The following is a 23,646-nucleotide window of genomic DNA, read 5'->3' on the forward strand; positions in this document are numbered from 1 at the left end:
GATACCTCGGGGCTGTCTTGACGCACGTTTGGGCTTTGATTTCATTGAATTTGGATTGGAAATGAGCATGTTATAGTAGAATTTGTGATGGAATGCTTCACAGAAATGTTGTCTGAGTTCTCTGTTTTAGGATTTTGCTTGTTTTTGCTTTCCTGATAATATTTGGGTAGTTGAATAGAGAAGCATGAACATTTTGTGAATGAGAATTGTTAGAGAAGCATGACTAGAATGTGTTTTATGCTCAATGGAAATTATAGTTTCTTATTATTGTGAAAGTATACAGAGTTTGATATATTGCAAACCAAACATGATTGTGTGTTCTTGAGAGATCACTGTGATATATAAATTTGAAGCATGTTGTACAGTAAATTGCATTCCAAGTATATCATGTTTTAAAAGTGCATAAGTGGCCAACGTGAGCCTAAGTATTATTCTCCAAAAATCTCATTTCCATGTAGAGCATCTTTATCTTGCCTTTTGAGAATGAATGGAGAAGTATGTGCATGTCTTTTGCATAAGTTAAATGCTGCATATATGAGATGCATGAGCGATATATCTATATATATCTATGGTGAGGAAAATCTTGTATTGGAGGACCCGTTTGGACTACGTCCTCTCGGAAGAAAGAAATGGACATTGCGGTCCAAGTATTTGTAACGCGGCGTATTCCCACGTTACGAGGTTGGAAACTGCCCGCCAGGCTTGGAATCCTGGTTAGGGGGTGTGCACGCTAAAAGTTCGATACTTGATTCCATAGAGATGAGTTTAGAACCAAGAGAGTGGTTCAGTGGATGAGCTTGAGTATAGGTCGGCTAGAAGCCGTACCGGGATAGGTTCGTCCACGCTACGGTGAAGTTCCTACCTCATCCATTAGTAAAGAAAGCAAGCGAGTCATTGCGACTCTAAGAAAGCGAGTCATTGCGACTCTAAGAAAAGAAAGAAAGCAGGTCATTGCGACTCTAAGAAAAGAAAGCAAGCGAGTCCTAGTAGCTCTAAGAGACCTCTACAGAAAAGTATTCTATTTTACAAACGAGCATATAAGTATACTTATAGTATTGCACGAGATTGCATTATGAGTACGTTGCACAAGATTGCATTATGAGAATGTTTGCACTAGATTGCATAATGAGAATGTTTGCACTAGATTGCATAATGAGAACGAATAACCAGGATTGTATATTGAGTATGATTGCTTTAGTTGCATTTTGATGTCTTATATATCTAATTTGCATGATGAGAACTTGAAAGCATGAGAATAATTTCTTATTGATTAATAGTATGCAATTGCTTGATAGCACGAGTTTGTTATGACGAGTTTTGTTATGAGAAATATGTGTTGGAGTGATTATGTTGATGAGTTATTTATCGTTAAAGCATGTCTGTTGATATTATAGGTTGTGTGTAACCCCCCCCCCCCCTAAAACAAGCTAAAACAACAGCCTTAACACATGCAGATAACACAACAAAATACTAGCACAACGGAAGATAAAAGGTAACTGGATAAAAGCAAATCCAAACAGGGGTGTTATGCCACGTTTACCAACAATGATAAACGCTACGGCGGTCAAATCTGCATTGTGTACACAACTATCCCAAAAGCCATAAGTCTATCATTACATCGGCTCGCAGGCCAAAACAAAGGAAAGGCACTAAACTACCAGGCACTAGACATCGGCTCGTCTAAACATCACCTGAAAGATCACAAAGATAAACATGGGACGACGCCCGGTCAGCGAATGATGCTGGTAACCCACCAATACATGTGAAATATCATACATAGATAAAATATAAGTTGTAAAGCCATTTTCAAAACATAATACATAAGTATATAAGTACAAAACCAAGAGCAATAGTCAACACAAGGCTCAACACTCTCAACAAAGATACGGGAACACATCCCAAAACCACAAAGGATAAAGATAAGACCGATGGCAACACATGCCCATGTGACTACACACGTCACAAGAAAGAGAACTCAAAACAATGACTACACAAGCCCTCGTGACATCACCCATCACGAGTTGATATGCCTTCCTTATGCCCTGTTCCAACCTTATGGCTACCCCCAACCTTATATCTTCTTCCAACCATTACCTCCAGGACCCCTGTACAACCAAGTCCAACCTTATTCCCCCGGGACCGTCGTCCCCCACCAACGACCACCAACGAGACCACCAATTCATAGTACACAAGGTACCGTACACACATGGCACACATGCCCGGATAACACATGTTATCCCCCATAAAACGTGAACCTTACACAAAGGCCACAACTCCATAATCACGTCACGGCCACCACGAGGACCGCTGCAATACATTGGTGACTAGTGTCCCATACCACTAATCGTGCAATCCAGGTAAAGCCACACCCGCATCACACCACAACAGGAATCAATCAACGGATCACAACGAAGATATGAAACCATACTCAATCAAGGAATAGGTCACAGCCCCAACAACAACAATGAATAACACAAGTTATCATCAACCAAACGGAAGGTACAAACAACACACACGCTAGCATTTAAACAACAAACTAGCATGCTTATCAAATGGGTAAACCAAACGTAGTTCCGAAGAACACACAAGACTCACCACGGTTCAACGAAACACAATGTTGAACACTTAGCATGATTCAAGACACCAAAGGCCTACATGGATACCTACCACATAGTTCTAGACATACGAAACATCAAAAATGACACTCAAATAGTCCCACAAAAGAACAACGGGAAGTCAAAAGACCAAATACCGAGTCAAAAGAATCACGGGGAACAAATCCCTAACAACCAACATCACGTACCCGCGGGTGGGCCCACGGGTAGGCCCCTACCCGTGGTCCTGCCCGCGGGTACAGTCCTATACTGACATTGTACCCCGCGGGTGGGCGGCGGGTGGGCCTCCTACCCGCCGTTCCGCCCGCGGGTACCACCTGTACCACCAAAACACACTTCGCGGATTTTTCATCTCCAACTCAAGTTCAAGTCCAAAACATGCCAAATCTCACAAAATACAACAAAATGACTTGAATCAAAGGAAATGCCAGGCAATGGCACACAAGAACCCTAAACACAAGCTCTAGATATGCATTTTCACATGATCATGCATCAACACTCACATTTCATAGCAAAACACATGTAGAATCCAAGAAATCACATATAGGTAAGCAAAATAGGTTTTGTAGAGCATGGGTTACCTCTTGTAGACTAAAAGACTTCACTTTACACCTCAACAAGCTCCTCACTAGGCTTCCCTTCCAAACCCACTTCAAGAACAAACCAAAAGATCATAAAGATCCTACTTTTAAGAAAAAGACATCTAAGATGGAACCAAAAACACAAGATGGACTTAGATCTTACCCTCCTAGATGCCCAAATAGGTGAAAGGTTGAATCTTGGAAGCAAATCATGAAGTCTTGACAAGGTCTCAACTTAGCTTGAAGGAAAAGCTACTCACCTTTCTAGAGAGAAGGTAGAGCTAATATTTTAGAAAGTGTAAAAGGGGTGAAATGAAGATGTCTTCTAGGTTAGGTTACAATACTAACACTTGGTGAAAGGTCAAGAATACCCTTACTAACTTTAGAAAGTGTAAGGAACAAGGGAACTCCCTTCAAAGCTCAAGGTACAACTTGACTTTGGAGTTGACTAGTCAAATACTAGTCCCCCAACTATTGAATTTCAGGAATTTAAGGAATTAAATTACAAATTAAAATAGGATTAATTACTTAATTAATCCCTTAATTGGTTTTGGATTTCGGGGTGTCACATTACGAGCATATAGAAAGTCTGTGGTTTATCTTAAAGTTGTCTAAGTGTTGAGATTGCTTGATTCGAGTTTGTGAACAAATGTTTTTCCAAAGTATATACTGTAGTACTTTACAGGGTGGAGTGTGGTTATACTTAGCTTCATGCTAAAAGGTGTTTTCTACTTGTCTACTTGTTGTTTTGCAAAACCCCTTTCAGGTGGGCCCAGCGTTTGAGAGTTGATCGAGTTAGACTAGCTTAGTAGATCTAGTAGTCTAAACTCTTTTTATCATTATTATGTTTTGATGATGGATTGTAGAATTATGTTATGTATGTTTGGTGATAGACATCGGGATGTTTTTCCCCCTTATGACTTTAAATTAAGTAATTCCAATGTTAGTTCGACTTAATGATTTGGTTCTATCCTTAGCCTGTGCAATCACTGTGGGGAGGTGGTTGTGGCGGTGACATTCCCACTAGTTTGTTATTTAAGATTGTTTATCCGTTGCGTAGTTTCTCTTGATTTTGGTTTTAGATCGGTAATTAAGTTTAAGAAAAGTTGGGTGTTACACCTGTCTCTGTGTTTTTTGAAAGTTTCATACTCGGATCATATGGGGTTTGTGTCGGAGTCACTTCGAAGCTATCGAATTTTCTTAATAGCTTCTCTGTGTAGTGATTTTGTGATAACTTGTAGCCTTCTTCATTTTTTATGACTTTTACTTAGACCTGGCAATTCGTGTATACGGGTCCGTTAACGGGTCGACACGATAACGACACGAACACGATAAGGCTAAACACGGACACGACACGTTATGGTTAAGGGGTTTAAATTTTTAACACGAACACGATTTCTTAACGGGTTAAACGGGTTGACACGATAGACACGTTTTGTTAACAGGTTTCAAGTCGTGTCGACACGATATGACACGAAACCAGTTTAAACCCGCTATTTCTATTAATATATTTTAAAAAAAAAAAAAAACTAAAACTTAAAGTTAAGTTCTATAAAAAAGAAATAAAACCTACAATTCAATCCATCAAACAAACTAAAAAATATTCAATCCATAACATTAATAAAATGATAAAATAACATCCAAAAATCATAATTAAAGGAGTCCATACTAGTTTTTAGAATCAAATTCAACACAATAAAAATTCAAATTTCAAATTGTTGAATGGTGTAGGATCTTGGCCTAATGTAGTAAATTCATCCTTAGTCATGTTCATAATATCTTTTCTAATCTCATTCATGACCATGGTTCTTACCTAAATGACAATGGTTCTTAGCGGGTTACAAACAGGTTTAGTAAACGGGTTCGTGTTAACGGGTTAACACGATAATATTAACGGGTTAAACGGGTTCTTAATAGGTTTAACGGGTTGACCCGTTAAGACACGAAACATAACGGGTCCTTAACGGTTCAACTCGTTAACGACTCGGGACACGTTAAGGCTAAACACTAACCCGTTATTTTCGTGTCCAGTTTTGTGTCGTGTTAACGGGTCGTGTCCATAATTGCCAGGTCTACTTTCACACCGAGTATCACATCGGCTTCCCCCATATCTTTCATGTCGAATCTACCGCGTAGAGATTCTTTAGTCTCTCTTATTGCATCTAGACTTGCACTGAAAATCAACATATCATCTACATAGATGCATATAAGTACACTGCTTGAGTCTATCTCTTTTGAGTATAGACAGGCATCTGATCTGTTTAGCGAGTAGCCCAGATCTACTAGTTTTTTATGAAACTTTTCATACCACTGTTTGGGGGCTTGTTTTAGCCTGTATAAAGACTTTATTAGTCTACATACCTTTTTCTCTTGTCCTGGCTCAATACACTCAGGTGGTTGCTCCATGTATATCTCTTCCTCTAAATCCCCATTTAGAAAAGTTGTTTTCACATCCATTTGATGAACTAGCCAGTTGTAAGTAGATGCTAAGGCAAATAGCACACAAATTGTGGCTATCTTCGTCACGGGGGAGTAAGTGCAGAACTAGTCTTCACCAAATTCTGTTTATACCCCTTTGCTACAAGTCTAGCCTTGAACCTTTCGATTGACCCATCGAGTCTTAGTTTTCGTTTAAAGATACACTTGCAGCCAATTGGTTTGGTTCCTTTGGATAAATCTACTACTTCCCAAGTGTGATTGGACTTAATTGAGTCTAGTTCACTTTGAATGGCTTCTTTCCAAAATGCAGCATCTACATAGACCACGACCGCCTCAAGCGACTTTGGCTCTTCTTCTAAGATTAACTAACAAACGAATTGGTCAGAAAGTTCATTAACATCATTCAACTCAGATATGTATGTAATGAAATCAGGCCCAAAGTTTGTTTCAGTCCTCTGCCTCTTGCTTCTCCTTGGCTCCTCTATCTCGTTCTCGATTTGAGAAGGAGTAAGCAGACATGAGTTGACTCTTTGAGAGTTATTTGGAGATTGTTTTAGTGGGAAGATATTCTCAAAGAACTCAGCCTCTCGTGCCTCGCACATAGAGCGGCTGTCAAGGTACATGAACCTATATGTAGCACTATTTTGCTGCATACCCCACAAAAACTGCATCTTGAGTTTTAGACCCAATGTTAGGTCTCTTCAAGGACGAAAGGCCTACTTTCGCTAAGAACCCCCACCACACCTTGAAGTATTTCAGGTTAGGACTATAACCTATCCATAGCTCGTAAGGGGTTTTTTCATACCCTTTGTGATGCAGCCTATTTAGAATGTGATTAGCTGTGAGGGCTGCTTCCCCCCATAGGGAGGTTGGGGCGCCAGAGCTAATCAAGAAAGCATTTATCATTTCTTTGAGAGTTCTATTTTTTCTCTCAGCAATGCCATTTTGTTTAGGTGAGTACGGCGCAGTTACTTCATGGATAATTCCATGTTTCTCACAAAAGCACCTAAGAGATATGGACTCATATTCCCCACCTCTGTCGGATCTGAGTCTTTTGATCCTTTTCTCTAGCTGATTTTCTACTTCAATTTTATAGATCATAAACTTTTGTTCTGCTTCATCTTTTGTCCTAAGCAGATATATTTTTGTAAAACGGGTGAAATCATCTATAAATGAAATAAATATCATTTTCCACCTTTAGTCTCAGTACTCTTAAAATCAGCTATATCGGTGTGAATTAACTATAAGGCACACGTAGTATGATGCTTTGCAGTGACAAAGGGTTTTTTTTAACTAATTTTGCCTCTGCACATACTTCACATTGGGAAAGCAATTCACTTTGCAGGTTAGGAAGCATATTCATGGTTTTTAGCCTACTCATGCATCTAGAACCAAAATGTCCTAATTTAGCATGCCATATATTAATTGAAACAGCAATATATGCAGAACCGCCAGAGCAACTGGCAAGATTATTCATAAATGTAGTAATGTTTGCAGAAGTGTATGCAATGAGGGGTAAAACAAACAACCCCCCACGCAAATAAGCTTTCCCCAGAAATTCCCCCCTAATAGACATAACCATTCTCTCAGACTCAAACACAAGTTTGATCCCAGCTCTGACCAACAAGGGTCCAGAGACCAAGTTTCTACGAAGAGAGGGAACATACATAGCATTGGACAGAAACAAGTACTTTCCAGAGTTAAGTTTAATCTCTAGAGTTCCACTACATCTTACCTCAGACGTAGTGTCATTCCCCATGTATACTTGTTCTCCTTGTCCCTCAGTGAATCCCTGAAAATCTCTTAACATTCTTCTATTGGCGCAGAAATGGTGTGTTGCTCCAGTGTCAACTATCCACTCCTCAGTTCCTTGCACGACATTTGCTTCCAAGGTTATCACAGCCGCCACAACTTCAGCTTCTTCCACCAGGTTTGCTTTGTTTTTGTCCTCTTGTTGGTTAGACCTCTCGTCGTTCGCTCCCTTTCGGTGATAACACTGGGCTGCCCGATGTCCAGGCTTCCCACAAACGAAGCATTGTCTTCCTTTTCCTTGTTTCTGGTTCTTGTTGTTCTTAAACTTGTTGTTGACTCTGTTCACCTTGAAACCCTTCTTCCAACTTTTGTTTTGGCCTCCAAAGCCAGACTTAGCCCTATCATTTTTCACACCACTGGGCTCAACCATGTTAGCTTTCAAATCATTAGAAAGAGAAACAGACCTTTGGCGATACGCACTCTCGATGTTAATGTGGTTGACCATTTACTCCCAAGAATAGTCCTTGGACTCGTGCTTAATCTTGTTTTGGAATTCTCCCCAAGATTCCGGTAGTTTCTCAAGTAACGCATAAGTTTGAACCATAATACTTACCGGAATCCCTTCGGCCTCTAAGTTAGATACAAGGTTTTCATACTTGTGCACTTGCTCTATGATTGGTTTCGAGTCCACCATCTTGTAGTTGAGTCAGCGCCCAACTGTGTATTTTCTGCGTCCCGCATCGTCTGCTCCATACTTCTTCTTCAACATGTACCAAATTTCCTTCGCAGACCGATACTTTACATATATGTCTAACAGATTGTCAGCTATATGTTGCAGCAAAGTGCCTCGGACGGATTTGTTATTCCGTTCGTACTTGTTACGAACTCCTTGGGACTTGTCAGTTGTTTCAGATGATCCCGACTTCGGATCAGAGGTATTTGGATTAGTGGTGTCGCCTTCTGTTGCAGGTTGAGAGGACTCGGCAATCTTGGATTCACGCTGAGCCGCTAGAACGTACTCCAGTTCAACAGACTCAAAATAAATCATCATTTTGACTGCCCAGCGACGATAGTTGATACCGTCAAGTGGCTAGAGCTTTGCAAAATCAGAAGCAGCTTTGGATAACATTTTTCCCCAGAAAAGGATAATAGCTATTTCAGATTTTTTGCTTTTAACTGTTGGACTTAGGACGAAAAATGACTTGTTGTTGTTTATGTAGGCTGATTTGAATAGGAATATAGAAGGAATTTTGTGTCGTGTAAACACTACCTTAAAAGCACAAATTCTCGGAGTATACTGAGGATGCTTTCGACCGGTTGCACACAGAAGACACAAACAAACCTGACTCAAATGCTCATACTACTCAGAGAATATAGAGAAGAAAAGAAGAATGATTATGAAGTGTGTTTAGAGCTCAGGAGGATCAGGGTATTTATAGCTATAGAAATACATGTTCCTCCTCTCTCAGCCATTCAATTTCCACGAAAAGAGGGGAGAGATGTGGTGGAGAGGGCCACAATTGTAGGAGTTAAAACTGACTCCACAATTTATTATGGATGGAAAGAATCTTCACTTATTTGAATGTTATTCCCAACATGCATGTATGCGGATCTAATAAAAAAAGCCTCATCAGGTAAAAAATTGGACAATTTTCAGCCATAGATGCAATCCAAATCAAAAGCCGAAATTGAATTTTAATTAAAAAAACGCGTGGTGGCATATTTGTAATTTTGAGTAAATAAGTCAGCTTCTCTTTTGTATCTGAGTACTTATTTTTTTCTTTTTCGAGTGCACATTTTTCCTTCTTCAAGTGCATATTTTTCTTCTTCAAGTGCATCATTTTTATTTCAGTACTTAGTTTCTCCTTTGAGTGTGTGCCTTTGAGTGCAAACCCTTTGGCCTTCAAGTGCACGTTTAGTAGCCTTCAAGTGCATGTTTTCCTTTCTAAGAGTGCATAATTAATTTCTTTCGAATTTTCTCTTTTAGTGTCCTTTTTTTTTTCTCCTTTGCTTTCTTGTGATCATCTTTATGCCTTCAAGTGTTCAATTTAATGCCTACAAGTGTATGAGTGTCTCATTATTATGTAAAAAAAAAAAACACAAAAAACACAAAAACAAAAAAAAAAAAAAAAAAAAAAAAAAAACAAAAACAAAAAACAAAAAACAAAAAAAAAACACAAAAAAAAAAAAAAAAAAAAAAACTTAGCATTCAAGTGAACCCTTCTTTTTAGTTGGGTGCAGATTTTTTGCCTCAAGTGTCAATTTTATGCCTTCAAGTGCATGTTCCTTTGCCTTCAAGTGCACAATTCTAGACAGTATTTGTTATATCTTGTGCATTCATTTCAATAACATATAACTAAATTTGTAATAAAATTTGTGAGATTTACAAACGATTTGTATGGGTAATTGGTTTAATAACATTTAAGTTGAATAACCTCCCTTTTTTGTACCATAAATTGCATCAATTGCACATCTATTTGCCTTCGAATGCAATTTTTTTTACCTTAAAGTGCACATTTTTTATCTTCAAGTGCATAATTTTGAGCTTTCAAGTGCACATACTGCATTTTCGCACGGGAAGTGACATGCGCACCTGATCATATATATATATATATATATATATATATATATATATATATATATATATATATATGAGAACACTTGATTAGGTGAGAACGTGAGACCAAATCGTGTGCATTCATCTAATATTTTTTAGTGGTCTAGATTATATTAAGTGTGTGCGAACGTGAATTAAATGTGTGCAAACGCGATTAAGTGTGTTTGCACACATTAAACTCACATTCACACACACTTAATCTAATCTAGACCATTAAAAGTATTAGATGGATGCATACAATTTGTTATCACGTTCTCACCTAAGCAAGTGTTCTCATTGAAACCCTACGATATATATATATATATATATATATATATATATATATATATATATATATATATATATATATATATATGTAATTGTTCAAGTGACACTACAAGAAAAACGATTTTTAGTGACAAAAAATTAGTGACGGGTAGAAAAACCCCTCACTAAATGTATTATTTGCATAGTTTTTGTGAGGGTAAAAAATTACTCTAGTTAAAGGTTTGTGCTTTAGTGACAAAATTTTAATTCTATACTTATTTTAAATATATACTCTCACTATTGGTATAGAAGATGTTATTACTCTCACTATTGACTATTGAGGTCTTTCACTAAATTTTATTTCCCACCAAAATTTTGTTTTTGGCTCTTCTTCGCTAGTAAAAAAAAAATAAAAAATTAGGGTTTTCAACCCAATACTTAGCAATTTCAGCTTTGTTCCTTGGTCTCCAATACGCAATAGCCCTCCAATACCAAATTCCATAGCCTCCATCGTCTCCATCATCAGTGCCATTGTCGCCGGTCGCCACCGCCGCGCCATCCTTCGCCATCGCATCTGCCCCTTTCGTCACCGCCGCCTCGTTCTCAATTGCAGCAGGGCAAGATTGCCCGTCCTCGCACAACAGGGGAAGGTCGCCGGTCACCATTGTACATCACGTCGGCAACCTGGGCTCTGCTTCTTCCGTCCTCATCGAGTCGTGGGATGAAGTATGGTTAGTCTATTCAAGATTCAAGTCGTTTTCAGTGTACTTTTTCAATGTTCTTTTCTCTTTAGACAGTTTCATTTTTGTTCATCTGTGGAATGTGGTTGACATTATTTAACTTTTTATTTCTGCTTTACAAAACTGAGAACACCTTCTTTGTTATTTGCCCCTCGTTTATTTACTTAAATGTTTAGCTGCGTGCATGATATGTGTCAGTCATCAGCATTGATATAAGCTGTTTTTGTGTTGTTTCATTCAATAGGGTTTATGCCAAGAATAGACAATTATTAACTGATTGCCTTCTTGTAGCTTTGTGAGGGCTCATTTTAATATTTCAAAGCCTTAATTAGACTTGTAGCTCTGAATTTCCTCTAGGTTCTCTGTTTGAGCCAAATACTGTTGTGTGCACCATGGTACAAGTCATCACCATTTATATGCCAAGGAAAAAAATTGAGTTTTTGAGGCTGTTTCAGGGCTCATTGAATTAATAGCCCTTGTATTCCCATGGATCCTTTTGAATTATTAGTTCTTGAAGTTGTTTGAATTAATTTTTATAATGATTTTATTACTTAGCATAATTGGATTTTTTTTTTATGAATATTAAAATTTTTATGCATCTATTTTACTTGGAATAAGTACATGTGCATTTACCTAAAGCCCTCAACAGCTCTTACATTCTGCATATGAATGGTGCACACTAATTCTTAGTGTCCATTAATTTTACTCTAAAATCTTGCTTCTACTTTAACATGTCCTCATATTTCTCCACTCATTTTATTGAACTCTGCTTGATATTTTGACTGCATTTCTTCTTCTTAGACAAGTTGTTGTACCTTGTGATAACCTTTTTATGATATATTACCCTTTTGTAGTCCCGGTTTAGTTGTGGTAAAATGTGTAATTGCTATTGCTTTATCAGGCCTCGCTAAATTTCCGTATGTGGTGAATTTGTTGTGTTTCTATATATTGAATCTTTTAGTGGCTAATATTTAATATTTTTCATTTCCCTGATGCAGTTTTGAGGCCTTTATCCTTCTCACCAACAATGGAGGTATACTTATGTGTTCACTAATTTTCAGTTGACGAGTTATCTCACTTAAATTCTTTGTGCCAATGCCGATAAATTTATTACAGGGAGCATCAACTGCTAGGGATGGGAGAGGGCTTGATTTCATCCCGATCTGACATTAGTGATAGTGAATCCATCACCAAGTCACATTCCTCTCATCGTAACTTTCCAAGTTGCCGTTACTTTATGTCCAAACCCATTCACCCCTTGTCAATCCCATCTGAAACACCTAGAAGATAAGCTTTTGACAGCATCCCTGCAAGTTTTACTTCTTACTTAGCTCCAAGTAGCTTCTGCTTGCTGATTACACCTGCTTTTATTTTGATAACTCTGTGCAGAAAGACTCTTCTGTAGAGGGAAGCTATTAAGGGCCTCTAATGTTTGAGAAACTTCCAGAAGTAAATCAAGATGGTTCTCCGTGGACAGATAGTGAAGTTCAAGATGCTATCAACTTTATTAACCAAAATCTACAAAAATTGGAGTCATACTTATCTACAATAGTAAGAGTTCTGATCTAGAGTCGTTCTTGCTGATTTATACTGAGTGCTTATTTGTATTTCTTTCCTATGATTGTCTTTGAAATTTAAGAGACCATTAATTTAATACTTGCTTGCTGCAATAGTAGTTGAATCCTATCATTCCTATGATTGAAAGATGTTTTGATTTATCTATTTGTACAACAGCAAATTGTAAGGAAAGGATACATTGTGTAAAGAGAAGGATACTTTGTGACTCATAAATTCTTTCTGCAAACTATGAAGCAATCTTTTTAATTTATGCAAGGGTTAAGTGGTGTTCTTAACCCAGTAGGTATGCCATTCTGCCAAACCAACTGGTTATGAGTTTATGCGTTCTTTATTCTGTATTTCTGTTAAATTTGTTATACTATCTCTGAACTACTAATTTTCATACAAGAGCTTCTTTATAATTTCCAAGATTAACAGAGAAAGAAGTATCTCTTGGATTTCATATCTAATTATCTATCACATTTACTTAGTCTACTGGTTAATTTTGTTTTTCCTTCAATATTAGGATTTTATGTGTTTGCCTGTAATTTTTTCCTAGGTTATGAAGCACAAGAGGCCAAGGAAAGTAACTTTTCATTGGATGCGCTATACGTGTGGGATCGTTGGCATCTCTATCTGTTCTATATGGCTTCTCTGCCATAGCCGTTTAATGGGGAGTTCTAACATTGACAATTGGATTTGTGAAGCAAAAGTATCAACAATTAGTTTTTGGAATGATATGTAGAGCAACCGGTGAGCAGCATATCATGACTAATATTGAATCTCAATACTCATTTTTTTTCATGAAGTTCCATATCTCAACTATAAATCTCTTTGACCAAATAATCTCTTTAGCATTTGTGATTGTCTGATTGATGCCTATGCCATTTAGCTTACTGAATTTTTTCTCATCTATGCTGAATTTGGCTTGACTTTTTATTTTTCCATCAGCTTCTCTCGATAGGAAGAGGCAGAAAGGCGCAATGGAACCTGAAAAAGTACAGATACCTAACTAACTTTTTCTCCCTTTCATTTCATAAATACTTTTGTAACCCATCCTTGACTGGTTTAGTTAGATTATGTACAGTCTCACCTTTCAAAATAGTCAACAGATACATTACTATGGCTATTTGTTATAATTATTTTTTTTTTTGTCTTTAGTCCTTACAAAGTTGTATGAAACATTTCATTTTGGTAGAGATGATAACTCTTTTAATATATTGATTGAGTTTACTTTGATTGCATTATGGTAAAAATTTTATTTTTTGCCCACAGAATATCTATAGTTACAACATAACATAATATTGATTAGTGAGAAAAAATGTATTACAAAAATTATTTAATAAGAAGTAACAATATATACAAAATTAGGTAAATAATATTTGATACTAAATTATTATTTTTAGTGACGGGCAAAATTTAATATAATGAGGAAGAATTTTGTTAATAAATAGTAATATTAATGACGGGATTGCCCATCACTACAAAGAATATAATGTGAGGAAATTATGTTAGTGGGTAGTTGTATTAGTGACGGGATTCTTTGTCACAAAAGGAACGTTTTAGTGACGGTAAATATACTATCACTATATGCTTATTAATGATGGTATTATATCCCGTCACTATTTGTTTTTAACCTCGGAAGATATAGTGACGGGTGGTGACGGTAAATTTCCCGTCATTAAAAGTCTTTTATGATGGTTTTTGAGTTTTTAGTGACGGTTTTACCTCTCATTAATGGACAATTTTCTTGTAGTGTGAGACCACCCCTTTCCATGAGTCTGTGTGGACAAGTCATATCCATTGATCTTTGAATAATGGATGACTAGAATTTTATGTGTTTCTTATTTATATTCTTTTCTTTTTTTGTTATTAATCAGGGGTTGTTTGGTAATTTGGGCGTGCATTTAAACTTTATTTAATATTATTTTAAGATAGTGTGCATGATTTTAGGGATATATATTTGAGGGTAATGTATGATTTATTCATTGATCATTAATTTATAGATGGCTAGAATTGTATGTGTTTTCTTAATTGCTAGAATTTTTTTTTTTTAATGGCGTAATACAAGAAGCACATGGTTCTTTCATGTATAACAGTGTGCACTTCTATGTGCAACTACGTATACTACTGTGTGCAACAGTGTGTACTTCTTTGTGCAACTATGTACACTATTTTGTGCAACAATGTATACTTATCCGTACAACAGTACACACTGTTGTGTGCAATACTGCACAATACCGTGTGCAATTGTTAACGTTGATATGTGTAACAAGGTACACTTGTCTGTACAACAACACACAATTTTGTGTGCAACAATTTACAATATGTGAACGAGCTTATTCAGGACGACAGCGAGTCCAGAAAGAGACGCACCCACAAGGTTGGATGCATCCCAAACCCAAAAAAAAAAAAAAAAATAGAAACAACAATCGCATTTTGTTAATGAAGAATAAGAAAAAGACCAAGCAAATTAATTAAAATCCCGCAAAACTTGAAATTAGTTAACAATTAACATTCATAATTTACCCCTAGCCTTGATTAATCACTCAAAAATGTGCAAAAAAAAAAAAACAAGGAGTAAAATTTTTAAAATTTTTTATTTTAAGTTATTGATCTTCACATTTTAATGAATTGGATTTGTCCACTCATGGAAAGGGGTGAACTCATATGATCATTAGTCTATATATATATATATATATATATATATATATATGTATATATATATACATATATGTACATATATATATATATATGTATATATATATATATGTATATATATATATACATATATGTACATATATATATATATATATATATATATATATATATATATATATATATTAGGGGTGTAAATGAGCCGAGCTGCTCACGAGTCGCTCGTGAGCGGTTCGGTCAACGCTCGACTCGAACTCGGTCAAAATCGAGCTCGGCTCGAGCTCGAGCAGCTCGTGGATTAAACGAGCACGAGCCGAGCTTAAGTATTGTAGGCTCGCGGCTCGACGAGCCGTTCGCGAGCCTTGTAATATATTATATAATATATAATATCTATAATTATATTATATTTAGTATATAAAAATAATAATTAGGGGGGTGAAATTAAAATACTTTAATAATTATGTATGGATAAAAGTCATAAAACAAAGTAGTTTAAATTTTAAATCAAACAGGTCAAATTCGAGATCAAAATTGAGCTCAAATTCGAGCCTAAACTCGAGCTCGAACAATCGAGTTGCTCGAGCTCGAGCTCGAGCAGCTTGACAATTGCCGAGCTCGAGCTCGAGCATCAATTCACGAGCTCGAACGAGCTCGAGCTCGAGCTCGAGAAGTGCTATCATTAACGAGCACGAGCATGAGCCTACCCAGGCTCGGGCTCGGCTCAGCTCGTTTACACCCCTAATATATATATATATGTATATATATGATATATATATATATGTATATATATGATATATACATATATGTATGTATATATATATATATATATATATATATATATATATATATATATATATATATATATATATATATATATATATATAGTATATGTATATACATATGTATACATATACTATATATATATATATATATATATATATATATATATATATATATATATATGTATGTATATATATTGTTCTGGTGCGGTTAGGGTGCCCAGGTGCGGTTGTGCGGTTTAATCTGGGCCATTCATCTCGCTTAAATCAACGTCCAGGATTATTAAAATTTAAAATAAAATGCGGTGGCAATTTTGTAATTTTTGCATCTAAGTCAAAATTAAGGTGAGCGAATTCGTGATTAATGTGAGTGAGTTTTGTATATAAGATGCGTGAGTTTTGTGCGTAAGGTGCGTGAGGTTTGTGCTTAATGTGCGTAGGGTTGTGCTTAATGTGAGTAGTTGTTAAAACTTAAAGTCTGTAAATTAATACTTAAAGTGCGTGGGTTTTGTGCTTAATGTGCGTGGGTTTTGTACATAATGTGCGTGAGTTTTGTACTTAATGTGCGTGAGTTTGTGCTTGATGTCAGTAGTTGTTGAAACTTAAGTCTGTGAGTTAATATTTAAAGTGCGTGGATTTTGTGCTTAATGTGCGTGAGGTTATGCTTAAGATCTGCGTGTTTCTATCACTTAAGGTGCGCCATTTTTAGCTTATGCTTCTTTCTTCCCGACACGCATTTTTTTTCTTTAAATTTTCATTGATTTGAGTCGTTCCTATATATATATATATATATATATATATATATATATATATATATATATATACATATATATACATATCTATACATATATATATACATATATATGTATACATATATATACATATATGTATATATGTATATATATATATATATATGTATATATATATGTATATATATGTATATATATGTATACATATATATATATATATGTATACATATATATATATATATATATATATATATATATATATATATAGAATAAGATTCATATAAGAACTCATCTTTAGGTAGGAACATAGGAACTAATCTTAGCCATTTATCTTAATCAATCAATGGTTCATATTTTTAATAGCTTAATTAGTTTATTTTATGCTATAGGGATTTATTTTAAGCCAATTAGGGGTAGTTTAGTATTTTCAATTGCAGATCGGTGTGTTCTTGGAATAATAGTCAGATTCTCTTCTCACAATCAGACGATAATTTCGAATTTTCTTGGATTCCTTCACAAACTCGACTGCCGCACGCTATTTTTCATCATCCTCTCTCTCCCATTTTGCTGCTTCTGTTCTCATGTAGATGGTCGGCATGCATGGTAAGAATCCAAAGCGTCCTCGTCCGGCGACTGCCTGAGAGCGTCCGTTCAAGGTCGGGTTATTTATTTTTTATTTTTTATTTTTTATTTTTTTTGTACTTTTTTTTTATCGTTCTATTTTTTGTGTTCGTCTATTATTGGGTGTGGGTGTGTAGTTGTGTGGAGTTTGCATTGTGTTCGTTCGACGGCTGTGTTCGTTGTTTATCAACTTAAAATTATAATTATATTAAATAAATATTTGTTGCAACCATCGAAAAAGACATACCCAATGGTCTGTTTTAGCTCTCGAATACTACCCCAAGTGAAGAAAAATGTTTAGATTGGATTGCAGGAAAAATATGAAATTCAAATGGAGAGGTTTCTGATTGTGTCCACTTCTAGCATGTAGTTTACTATTGCGCCCGAGTCAACCAGCACCGTATGCAACTTTCTGGTTTCCGTAGCAATGCATTCCTTGTTAAATAAAGCATATATAACAGCAATGCCTTTCAAATTTAAGATTCTTAATGCCATTACAGCCTCCATGTTTGAGATGTCAGTTCCGCCAATTGCCACCACTGGTAATCTTGAAGATAGACATACAGATTTCAATCCATCCAAACCGATTGTCCGGTTGTTTCCTAATGCATGGGATTGTGGCTTGCAAAAGGGTGATACTAGGGGCCTTGATTTTTTGAGGATGTCTTATATGCGTCAGATTTTGTCGGCAGATATTAACGTCCACCATTCCAACAACATTCGTAGCGCAGTTGAATATCATGCCGCCCTATAACAAATCTAGCTACGTGTGCTCATTCTAGCTAGTTGATCAGTAGTTTAATTTATTACTCTTGGGTACATTCATGAATTCTGATTATGGTATTTGATAACGAATCCTTGGTTGGTTTATACCCTTTTTTTTGCCCAATTTTTTTCTTAATAACGCTTTGTTGTAATGTTGCACACAACGTTAACACAATTCCAGTGCACAACTTAGGCTGTCATATCATCATGGGTTATGATGTTGCAATTTTTCGGTATTCTAGCTCATGGTGACACACATAATGCGATCTCGCACACAGATCAATATAAGTGGGCATCATCTTCTGTATTCTCTATTTATCTGCGTACACGTTGTGGCATACACAGTTTAAGCCGTGTCTATACCATACTCCTTAAAATAAAATAAAAAAATATTCATGAATTCTTTTTTTGCAGTGTTATTGCACGAGATGACACACACTACGTAGTACAAGTGCTTACAAAAACGGATATTATTGCACAAATTGGCACACACAATGCAGTTTGGCACACACAGTATAACCACTCTACATAACAACTCGCGTTCCCTCTCTATTCATCCAAATACTCTTTCTGTACGTTATGGCACACACAGTTTTACCGATGTGCACAATGATATATTTAATATGACCCTACGACACGCGGATTCAAAGTATCGATTTTATAGAACATTATGGCACTCACAATTCAACCTAAGAGCTACATTCTATTAATACTGTAAATCTGGATTCCACGGTTACATTCTATTAATACATTTCCACATTTTGGCTCACACAATGCATTTTGGCACACACCTTGCAATTACGCGCACACACAAACTCTACGTTATGGCACAAACATTTTAAGGATAGTGCACATAGAAGTGTATAACCTGAACCTGATTTTCGGTGATTCAACGTACTAGAATTTTAGCACACATTGGCACGCACAGATCAACCTAAGTGCACATCAATTCATGGACACAATAACGCTTCACAATATGACACAGATGGTGTAACTCAGGTGGACACCACCTTCTTGTAGGCTTTATTGTCCATAAATTAATTATGGACATTATGGCACACACGTGAGCCCCAAGTGCACACCAACGGCTACTATATATTGCTCGAATTGGCACACACAACGCAGTATGGCACACACGGTATAACCAATATACACAACACCTCTTTCACTATCTATTCATCCAAATTCTCTTTTTGTACGTTATGGCACACACAGTTTTACCTATGTGCACAACGATATCTTTAACATCACCATAAGTTATGCGGAAATCACAACTTCAGAGAATGGATGTGTGCATCTACATACGGTTCGTGTGGCCGTTGTGACACATTCATTACCCCGTGTGTGCACTTACTTGAAGTCATGGGTGCACACAACCCAGGTGGGTATAGTGTGTGCACTTGGGTAAGGTAGTATGTGTCATTGTATGATGAATTAGTGTGTGTATGACAAGACGGAAAACATTTGAGTGTGCACTTGAGTAACACAGTGTGCGCCCAAATATGTAGGATTAACTTGTGATGAATTAGTGATGTTTTTGTCGTACTGCCCACCAAACATATTGTCACAATGTATTTAGGAAACTCACAGGAAAATCAGATTCTAATAAGACAATGTTGTGCACTTGCGTGATTCGGTGTGTGCCGTAACGTTGCGTTTCCAAAAAATGACAGAACCATTATATGGATGAATTTGGGAAAAGATTATCGATTGAATAACAGAATCATAGTTACATTAATACTCTCACAGAGAGAGAACTATCTTCTAGGCTAGAGACTAGATCATTAACAGATTATTACATAAGTAATTATATATATTAAAACATAGTATATAATAATAACACAGTCTAACACTCCCCCTCAAGCACAAGGTAGGTGAGGAACCACATTGAGCTTGCTACGCAGAGTTGCGAACCGCGCTGCTGGAAGCGGTTTGGTGAAGATATCCGCTAGCTGATCCTTGATAGACACAAAATGAACCTGAAGGTCCCCAGCTGAAACTTTGTCTCGGACAAAGTGATAGTCGACCTCAACATGTTTGGTGCGCGCATGGAACACTGGATTTGCACAAAGATATGTCGCACCTAGATTGTCACACCATAGCGTGGGCGTGGAGACAAGCCCTAATCCGAGATCCCGCAGCAAGGACACAACCCAGGTAACCTCAGTACAGACATCCGCAAGCCCTTTATACTCTGCCTCAGTCGACGAGCGTGCGACGGTGCGCTGTTTCCGAGAGACCTAGGAGATAAGATTTGCGCCGTAGAAGACTGCATACCCACTTGTGGACTTACGATCAACAGGACAGCCGGCCCAATCCGAGTCGGAGTAGGCATGAATATCCGAGACCCCTGAAGCAGTGATGCGTAGACCGTATTCCAGAGTTCCTTTTATATAACGAAGAACTCGCTTCAGTAGACCCCAGTGCTCGTCAGTCGGTGAATGCATGAACTGACATAGCCGGTTGACCGAATAAGACAGATCCGGGCGAGTGATGGTGAGATACTGAAGAGCTCCAGCGAGTCGGCGATATTGTGTTGGGTTGTCGAAGGAGTCAGTGGACTGACATACGGGCTGAGTCACAGAAGCCGGAGTGGCTAACGCCTTTCAATCAGACATGCCGGCTCGCTGTAGAATATCCCGCATATAACGGCCCTGTGAAAGCATCATACCACCGGAAATAGAAATGGTTTCTATGCCGAGAAAGAACGTCGGTTGCCCTAGATCCCGAATTTTGAAGGCCGTCGCCAGTTGCCTTAGTATATAATCAACTAAGGCTGTGTCACTTCCAAGCATGATGATGTCGTCCACGTAAACAAGTAAGAATACTCGAGCATCAGCAGCGGAGTAGTGAAACAGAGACACATCTGTTTTGGAAGCAACAAACCCTGTGAGAATAAGAAAATCATGTAAGCGTTTGAACCAGGCGCGGGGTGCCTGTTTCAACCCATACAGGGAACACTGTAAGTGACAGACGTGATCAGGATGATCAGGATCTTCGTAGCCTGGTGGCTGCCGCATAAAGACCGTCTCAGCCAGATGCCCATTCAGGAAGGCGTTCTGAACATCTAGCTGCCGTAGTGTCCACCCACGGGAAATGGCCAAAGAAAGTAATAGCCGAACCGTGGTTGGTTTAACAACCGGACTGAATGTCTCAAAAAAGTCCTCACCGGCTACTTGATTGTAGCCTTTGGCAACCAGCCGAGCCTTATAACGTTCCACCGTGCCGTCGGCTTTCCGCTTAGTGCGAAAAACCCATTTGCACCCTATTATGTTCATGGCCGGAGTAGCTGGAATAAGAGTCCACGTGTTGTTATGCAGTAACGCGTTGAACTCTTGGTCCATTACGTCTCGCCATTGTGGATGGCCCACTGCTTGGGAGTAGCAAGTCGGGTCATCCGTGGATGCTGTTAACACATGAAACTGTTCCCCAGTCCCTTGTGTCATGCGCCTGAGCCGCATAACATGGGCCCGCTCCTGAGGTTGAGCTCGACGTCCTCGTCTTTTGACCACAGGAGGCCGTGCTGGAGCCGGTTCTATAACCGGACACGGTGTGGTGGTAGCAGCTTCAACAGTCGTGTTTTGGTGCAAGACGGGACTAGACCCCCAAGGTAGACTGGGCACGACTTCACGGGCTCCAGACTGTACCGGGTCCTTGTTAGCAAAAGGGAAGTGACTTTCATCGAAGCGGACATGGCGACAGATGTAAGTTTTCCCGGTGTTTAGGTCCATGCAGCGGTAACCCCTAAAGGACGGTGGGTAACCTAAGAAGACACACGGACTTGACCGATACTCAATTTTATGACGGTTGTATGGACGAAGGTATGGGAAACAACGACACCCGAATACACGCAAATATGTGTAAGTGGGTGGAGACTGATATAACCGGTAGTAAGGTGTATCAAACTGGAGTGAAGATGACGGCAACCGATTTATTAAGTATGTTGCTGTTTCAAAGGCATGATGCCAATACCTTTGTGGGACAGAGGCTTGGGCCATCATGGCAAGACCGGTCTCGACAATATGCCGGTGCCTGCGTTCCACGCGCCCGTTTTGCTCATGCGTATAGGCGCACGATTGCCTATGCACAATTCCTAAGGAGGTAAACACTTTGTGTAACTTTTGATATTCCCCCCCCCCCCCAAATCAGACTGAATGGACTTGATAGAACGTGAAAATGTACGTTCTACCGTCGCCCGAAAAACCTCAAAAATTTTGTATATATCGGTTTTGAGTCGTAGCGAATAATACCAACAATAGCGGGTATTATCATCTACGAAGAGTACAAAGTAACGTGAGCCATCCGCAGAAATAACAGGTGCGAGACCCCAAATGTCAGTATAGATAAGGTTTAAAATATTATTGCTAGATTTAGCTACCCTATCTAACGGGAATCGAGAGGATTTCCCGAGTTGACAAGATGAACATAAACTACGAGTTACATTTTTATTTGATTCAACCGGACATTTTTGTAAAACTCGTTTTAGGGCTTGTTCGTGGGGATGACCGAGACGCTGATGCCAGATTGTGGAAGAGGCACGAGCAGAAACAAACGCATGGTGCGGACTTGGAACTGACAACGTGTATAGTCCCCCCGAGCTCGGACCTTTAAGCAGAACTGCCTGTGTGATGGAATCCGTCACAACAAAGAAATCAGGGTGAAATTCGAAGTAACAATTATTATCTTTTGTAAAACGATTTACAGATAATAATGAGACCGACAACTCAGGAACATGTAAGACACGAGACAATTTTAATGGTTTAATGACCGTAGGAATTACTGCACGACCCACACTCGAGATTGTCAAACCTGTGCCATTACCCACTCTCAGAACGTCATCACCGTGATATTCTTCGGCCTGCGATATGACTCCGGGATCCGGCGACGCATGAGTGGATGCGCCCGTATCCGGCAGCCAGGAGGTGACTGCCGACGTCGCGCCTGCACTGCCTCCGTCTCCAGCGACCGCAACATGCGCCGAAGGTGGTGGCTCCGAATAGCGCTTGTAGCAGAAGGCCGCCGAGTGCCCTTGGACTCTGCAAATCTGGCACCGCAAGCCACCATTCCGGCCACGTCCTCCGCGGCCTCCACCTCCGCGATTGCCTCCGCGGTTGCCGCCGCCGCGAGACTGGCCACCACGGCCTCCACTGTTTTGGTGCCGTCCACCGCGACCGGCATAGTACGCCGAGGGAGCTCCATTCGGCGTTGCAGGTTGATAGGCCGGGAAGTCATCCGCATGGATGAACTGCTGCGCCTGCAAGTAATCCGCCAATTGCGGGATCGTCACCGGCGTTCCGGTGACCGCCAGGGAGGCCGCCATAGACCGGAACTCCGGTCGCAGCCCCTGGAAGACATACAAGTTCTGCTCCGTCAACGTTAGCGGTCGCCCGGCAAGTGCGAGATCCTCCACTAAATGCTGAGCACGGCCGAGGTACTCTGGTGTGGAGCTATCTCCCTGCCGGAGTGCTTGAAACTGCCCCATGAGATTGAGACAGCAGACTTGGGAGGAGGAGCCGAGCGCCGTTTC

General features: G+C 38.7%; 2 long non-coding RNA genes across 3 annotated transcripts; one reads left to right on the forward strand and one right to left on the reverse strand.

Annotated features, from left to right (window-relative positions):
- Positions 1–516: 516 nt before the first annotated feature.
- On the reverse strand, positions 517–13,780 carry LOC109162239. Its single transcript, XR_002051047.1, has 3 exons — positions 13,641–13,780; positions 3,208–3,214; positions 517–526 (listed from the first exon to the last, which is right to left on the reverse strand). It is a non-coding gene; the product is annotated as an uncharacterized LOC109162239 (long non-coding RNA).
- On the forward strand, positions 10,647–13,765 carry LOC109162238. 2 transcript variants are annotated; one of them, XR_002051046.1, is made up of 6 exons: positions 10,647–10,981; positions 11,989–12,023; positions 12,107–12,541; positions 12,725–12,851; positions 13,107–13,300; positions 13,499–13,765. It is a non-coding gene; the product is annotated as an uncharacterized LOC109162238 (long non-coding RNA). The 2 variants fall into 2 exon arrangements; XR_002051045.1 differs by lacking the exon at positions 12,725–12,851 and having other exon boundaries at positions 10,650–10,981.
- Positions 13,781–23,646: the final 9,866 nt, after the last annotated feature.

The sequence above is a fragment of the Ipomoea nil genome, unplaced genomic scaffold, assembly GCF_001879475.1.
Source record: "Ipomoea nil cultivar Tokyo-kokei standard unplaced genomic scaffold, Asagao_1.1 scaffold2928, whole genome shotgun sequence".
Classification (NCBI taxonomy): domain Eukaryota; kingdom Viridiplantae; phylum Streptophyta; class Magnoliopsida; order Solanales; family Convolvulaceae; genus Ipomoea; species Ipomoea nil.